The sequence below is a fragment of the Leuresthes tenuis genome, unplaced genomic scaffold, assembly GCF_036924035.1.
Source record: "Leuresthes tenuis unplaced genomic scaffold, fLeuTen1.0.hap1 SCAF_7, whole genome shotgun sequence".
NCBI lineage: Eukaryota > Metazoa > Chordata > Actinopteri > Atheriniformes > Atherinopsidae > Leuresthes > Leuresthes tenuis.
In genome coordinates, this window is record NW_027325361.1 from 34,115,495 (window position 1) to 34,121,889 (window position 6,395).

Genomic DNA, 6,395 nt, shown 5'->3' on the forward strand with positions numbered 1-6,395 from the left:
GCCACTACATACATCACGGCATGTGGACTGAGTTCTGCCATTATGTTTTAGTGTTGTCTTTGGTTGTTATTTTTGTTGCTAGCACTTGAACTATACTGCGCAACACTGCCCCCACAATCTGCAGTGGTACTGTTCCGTTTGCTGTGTTTGGGTACACATCCTCAAGGTCCCTGAAAGGTCTACCAAAATACCCTTGAAATGAATGCAGGGGACAGGCAGAAGGCCTTGGTATGCGTCCCTTAGTACGAGCCCTTAGTGGCTACATCATGCACCATGAAAATAATGACTGCAAGTGCAAAATTTCAACAGGAAAGGAGGGATAAATTATCAGCCATGTTTGTACTTGTAATAAGCAGGTTGGTATTATGAAACTGGGTTATGTTACCATACCATCTGTCATTGTGAAGTGTTTGTGGATGCTCAACAGCAGATACGTAACTATAGAACAGGAAACAATAACAACAAACTTCAAAGAAAACAAGGAATTAGTCTTCCGATTAAAGTAAAATGGTTCCATTCTTGGTTGTGTGCACATTTCTATGCTACTCGTGTATGTTGGTTTTCCACAGTCTCTGAGATTTTATTGTGTCAGAAAAATTCTCTCAAAATTAGGCTCAGAGTCGCTGGATACGATTAACACAAAACATTTATTTCTTGCAAGAAAGAGACAAGTCCGCACAAATCCACACAACCTGTCGGGAAGATCGCTCAAAATTGTCTCCCCGACAAAATGGTGCTCCAGCTATTTATGTTGTTTATGCTTGCTGATCACACAATGTTATGAGAAAAGGCGCTTTTCTCACCATTCATTATTATGGGAAGGAACATTCAATGTTATGGGAAAAGGTGCTTCTCTCCCCATTCCTTGTCATGGGAAGGAACATTCAATGTTATGGGAAAAAGGCATTTCTCACCAGTTAATATTATTTGAAAGACTAGTACAAGAGTCAAAACACTTTTGCTTGAATCATAGAAGAGGAAAAGATAGAGGGACTCTTCTGTCATAGTATAACTATATAATTTTTCCAATAATTGAAATGTTTCAATGATGCTTTCATAAGTTGTTCCAACATAATCCTACAGCCAGTCTCACAGTCCATTTCCATAACTTGGAAAATAGAATGTGACATTGACCCAGACCCAAACTCCACAGCATATGAGTGGCAGGAGGTTCAACACCCACACTGCACAGGTCCATGCCAAGCATGTGAGTGTAGCTCCCATTGAGTATTTCTGAGTATACAGGGACTTAACACCTACAGAAGTACTCTTCAAATTTGAAAACAGATGTAGACAAAATTTGCCAACTCCCACTGAGCCTCAGTAATTTATATGAAAGTTAAAAGTTGTCCCTCTGGCCTTCCTTCCAGTGAGCAAGTACAATGAGACTGAGGAGTGTAATATCCCAGTAATTGACACACACCCTCTTTCTTAACTCCCACTTGAACAGGGTCCCTTTGGACTTCAAGTGCCCCACTTCATCTGGAAAATGATAAAACATCTTTTAGCAGTTAGAATTTAAATAAATCTGGGTAGCCCAGTCTTTCTCAAGAGAGCCCCACTACTTGTTTCAATCTACCAGAACTGACAAAACAGTCCATCCCACCAACTGATTCAAATCATGTCTAGATGATGATAAGTTGGCAAGTCTGCTCACCCTAACCTTTCACCCAAATGTCAAAGAAATTCAGCTTTAAACCAGACCGTATCAAACACGCTTATGAAACGTGAGTTTTGTTGTGGACAGATAATGCTTAAGATAGAAGTCCAACAATACTTCACAGTTTTGAATTAGACAAGAGGCTCATACTCCGCTCCATGTTTTCTATCTTTACTAAAATGTCTCCCAGTAAAACAGGATGGTCCATTGGATAAAACCTTGAATTTCAAAATATTTCAGTGAGTGCCTTTAAAGTGTTAATAGTCATCCAGCGATCTCAATAACAGAGCTTTTAATTTGTGGTTCGTTCGTTCGTTCTTCGTTCTTCGTTCTTCATTCATTCATTCATTCATTCATTCATTCATTCATTCATTCATTCATTCGTTCATTCATTCATCAATACCTGGCTACCTGGTGTTAAGCATATTTTGTATATGTTTTGGCTTCAAAACTGAGTGGCTTCAGTGGCTGCCCCTGTACATTGGGGGTACACAGCTGATCACGGCTGATCTCTTCCTGAGGCCTTTCCATAGTAGGACATGTCTAAAACACCTCCCCTGGGATCTGTCCTGAAGGCTTCCTAACCAGATCTCCAAATCACCTCAACTGGCGGAGGAGCAGAAACTCTACTCTGAGAGGAAGCTGGACCTGGGTAAGGTTTACCTGAGGGGCTTGTGCATTGTATGTAAGATAACAAGAATCCCATAATATCTAAAAAATAAAACACCTCAAAACATGTACTTTGATGAAGCACATCATCATGCCCCCCCCCCCCCAATTCTGTATGCTGATATCTATTCAAATATATTTAGTATTATTTCATGTGTAAAATGTTATACTGCTTATAGGCTTCATTATGAATTATGATATAAGTGTAAATTTAAACTCCATGGCATCTCATTCCATTCCATATTATGCCATACCATGATTTGTTCACCAAACTGTAATGTAATATATGTCCCAAACGATAGCACATTAAACGTGTACTCAGAGCCACTGCCTCTGATGCATGCCCTGGTTTCAGGATAGCTCCAAAAAGGTTATATAAATAGAAAAAAAAACGTCAGCCCTCCTGAAAGCATGCTGTACATCACATATTAATGCATGTAATACCTAGATTAATACATCTAATTTGGGGACATTGGGGACAATCTCAACCCTCAGTTATTTTTCCATTGAGGCCTTAAGTCTACAGTGTATTTGTCAGAATGGATGTGCATGCGCATAATTCTGGGTGAGAGCGAGAAAGAGACCGTGCCAGATGGAGATGGAGAAATGTGAACCCAGGATGCATTACAACGATCAAAGCATTGGTAAAAAAAAACATTACAGTTAATCACCAGGAGATACATCAGTATTAAACACTTCACTCCAGTAAGCCCACATCAGCAGAGATAGGGATGAGAACAATCTGGTCTGCTGTAAATCCTTGATTTTTTTTGTCTTTGCCAATGCCTCTGGTTGCCTAATTTAGTCAGTGTAAAAATATTGCTGTATATTTTTGTATGAATTTTCCCCACTGTGCCTGTGGTGGCCTCAAAATAACTCGAGGTGGCATTATTTTTGACAAGTCATTCCACTATCTTTCAGATTCCACAAATAGGTAAGTCTTACCTCATTGCACCTCAGTTATAGCCTGACTTTTGCCCTTCCTCTGTGTCCACTTTGTCAATCAAAGATCATTGCATAGTTATATTTGTTCCACTCCAACTAATAAAGTGATTGGGCAGATGGTGTTTTTTTTCTAAAACTGCTGATGTACCTAAATTCAACATGTACAGAGTGATACTGTGTCTGTGCACCAATCATAGTCCAATTCAAGCCAATTGGAATTCAATTCATTGTAATCATAATCCAATTAATTCATATTAAACTTAAACTTATTAAACTAATTCATATTCTGGGGAGAAGTGTAATTTTTTTATTTCGCTCAGGCTGAAACAAGCCCTGGAGGAGGCACTGTTTACAGGACTTGTGGGCTACTTCTATAAATCTGAAGTTGCATAACGTTTCTAGTGGCCCCAAAGAGCTAAAAAAAATCTTGTCAATTTCACGTTTTAATCATTCATTATGAGTTCAACAATATTTCTGTGGTACAATGCTGACGTGACGAAGGAAATACAATGAAAGCCCATTATGCAGGTGACACAAACCCTAAGAATTTGACTTAATTGTTGAAAGTAAATAAAGGCTACTTGGTATCTCCATTCACTTTCAGTTTAGAAAAATAAGGTGTTAAAGCAGCTCCTACAAGAGATTCAAGATTCAAGTAGCTTTATTTATCCCAAGGGATATTGCTGAAATTTGGTTGACATAAATTTATTAACCAGTAACAAAAGTAAAATTATTTTCCTCTTTTTTACTTCCTGCAGTCAGCTGTTTATTGTAAGACTCATCACAAATGAAAATACTATGTATGTCACAATTTAGTGAATGCAACTGCTTGCAACTGAAAGTTATTTCACTCATCTGGTTTTTGAGATTTCTATTTTTTATTCAGAATTAATAAAAAGAAATAAAATAAAAATGATATTAAATAAGAGAAATGTGGAAATAAAGTAGTGCTTCTCAGTGGGGTGGTAACACTGTTGTTTTAATACACTTTGATTGTGTTTTGATATTCCTAAACTGATGAAGTGGTGGATCAAGGGACTATATAATCCCTCTCTAATGATGATCGTGTTTTAATGAAAGCTTAATGACACTCCTAGCACCCTGGTGTACTAACTGTCAGAGTTTGCCAAAAACAGAGAGGGATGAAGGGAGACAGAAGACATGAAGCAGTGGGCAGGGACAAAGGGGAGAATAGGAGACACAAGACCATTATGTGTTGGGCTAAAGAGCGCTGAAGTCCACCTACCCTTCAGAGAGTTTGCTGCTAGCCTTGTGTTTGGCTCATTATGTGCCAGACAGCTGGCCAAATGACACTGACTTTCAAAATGAGATGGTAAACAACAATTTAATGGGAACTATTACTGCACTGGATGTTCTCTCACACGTAGTTAGAGCTTTTGACAAAACTTGTATGAAAGAGAACATCCAATACTGTGTAAAGCATTCTTGGCTAATTATCTCTTAAAGCATATTATATGAGTGTATGATTGAAGAATGCTCTGATAGTGAGATGTTAATGTTACCTAAGCCTTGTTTGGCAGTTATCAATCAGCTGATACTGTTCAAGGATCAGCCCTGAGAGAGAGACTCATTGGCCTCTTCTTTTAGATGTGACACCTGCTTGCACTCAGTAAGTCTTCAACAAAACTCAGGCACCAGGCAGAGGATTTTGGGTGGCTGGGTAGCAGTGTGTTCGGTGAGAGACAACATAAACACATCTAAAGAAGGAAAGATTTGATTTGATTTTAAAAAGCCTTTTATTAATACTACAATACGAAATAAAAAAACAAAATACATACCAATTCAAAACAGCAATTCTAACAAATCACATTCCTCTGTTATTAAAAGCTACAACCAAGCAGGAGTATTCTCAAAAATGTAAAATCAAGGAGTTCTGTATGACTGAACACAGCACATTTTGCTCCCCCCAGTTGTCCACAAACACTTCAGTTTTATCAGTCAATCTGTAAAACTCAAAATCTATTCTGAGCCGAGCCGTCAGCATCCCAGTCAGCATCAACACCATGTCCTTCTTCCCTAACACGGTTTTTCCTGGTTTTCCACACAGTCCATTTAGCCTCTCCAGTACTTTCTCGATGCCGTCTGCGTGCACTTCCGCTCGGCCGAGAAGATTGAGCATCCTTCGGCTTTCTGGCGATGTCTGGGATGAGTCGGAGATTGGCGATAAAACTGTCTGAGTTTTGAGTAGAGATGTCCAGAAGCTCTTGTGTGTTGTAGAACAGCAACGCCTAACAATTCGGGATGAACAGTAGGTGGAAAAAGTAGGTCAAAAGTAGGTGGAAAACCGCTAAATAGCGAATTCTGGAGAGATGCTGAGCCTCGCATTGTTCACACACCACCATCTTGGTCGCAAGAACTTGATTGCTCACAAGTTAGTGTGTTGCATTCTGTCACCGTTTAGCACCTATAACTAGGTTAAAATAACAAAAACACCCTGCGGAGCACGGGGTACATGCCTAGAATCTCCCTGAAAAAAAAATTGTGAAAAAAAAAATATCATCCAAAGAAATTTGAAAAAAACTGTTTGTTAGGCCAATATTTTGATTTTGTTTCTGGCATTTTTGTAATTCGGCCTTTCACCAGGTAAACACCCATTGCAGAGCAAAATTAAACAAAATTGCGAGAAAAAAAAAACGTCAGAAAAAATAGGAAAAAAATATTTTACATGAAAAATTCGGGTCTTTTAGCTAGCATTTTGCAAACAAGCTAAAGTTGCAAAAAGCCCGCTGCCAGCGGGTGTATAGCATGGTCCCGCTCTGATATATATATTATAAAAAAATAACACGGCCGAAAAAAGGTGGAAAAACATGAAAAAAGAAGGCGATTTATTAGTATCTAGAAAAGTTTCCCTTTTCTTTTTATTATTATTATTCCACACGCTTATTGTGCGTTAATGCGGCCCGAACCGTAATGTGCAGCCACGCATGTCATACATCAATATGCCTCCATCTCCACGATGCCTCAATGGGCATTACTTTTATTGTTCAAAAGTGTTACTGCGGCAACGCTAGGTGGCGAAAACTGGAAAAAAGGTTGAATATTTTCGCGCTGATCGCTCGGATATACTTCATCGTAGAGACATCATTCAAACTTTCAAAGA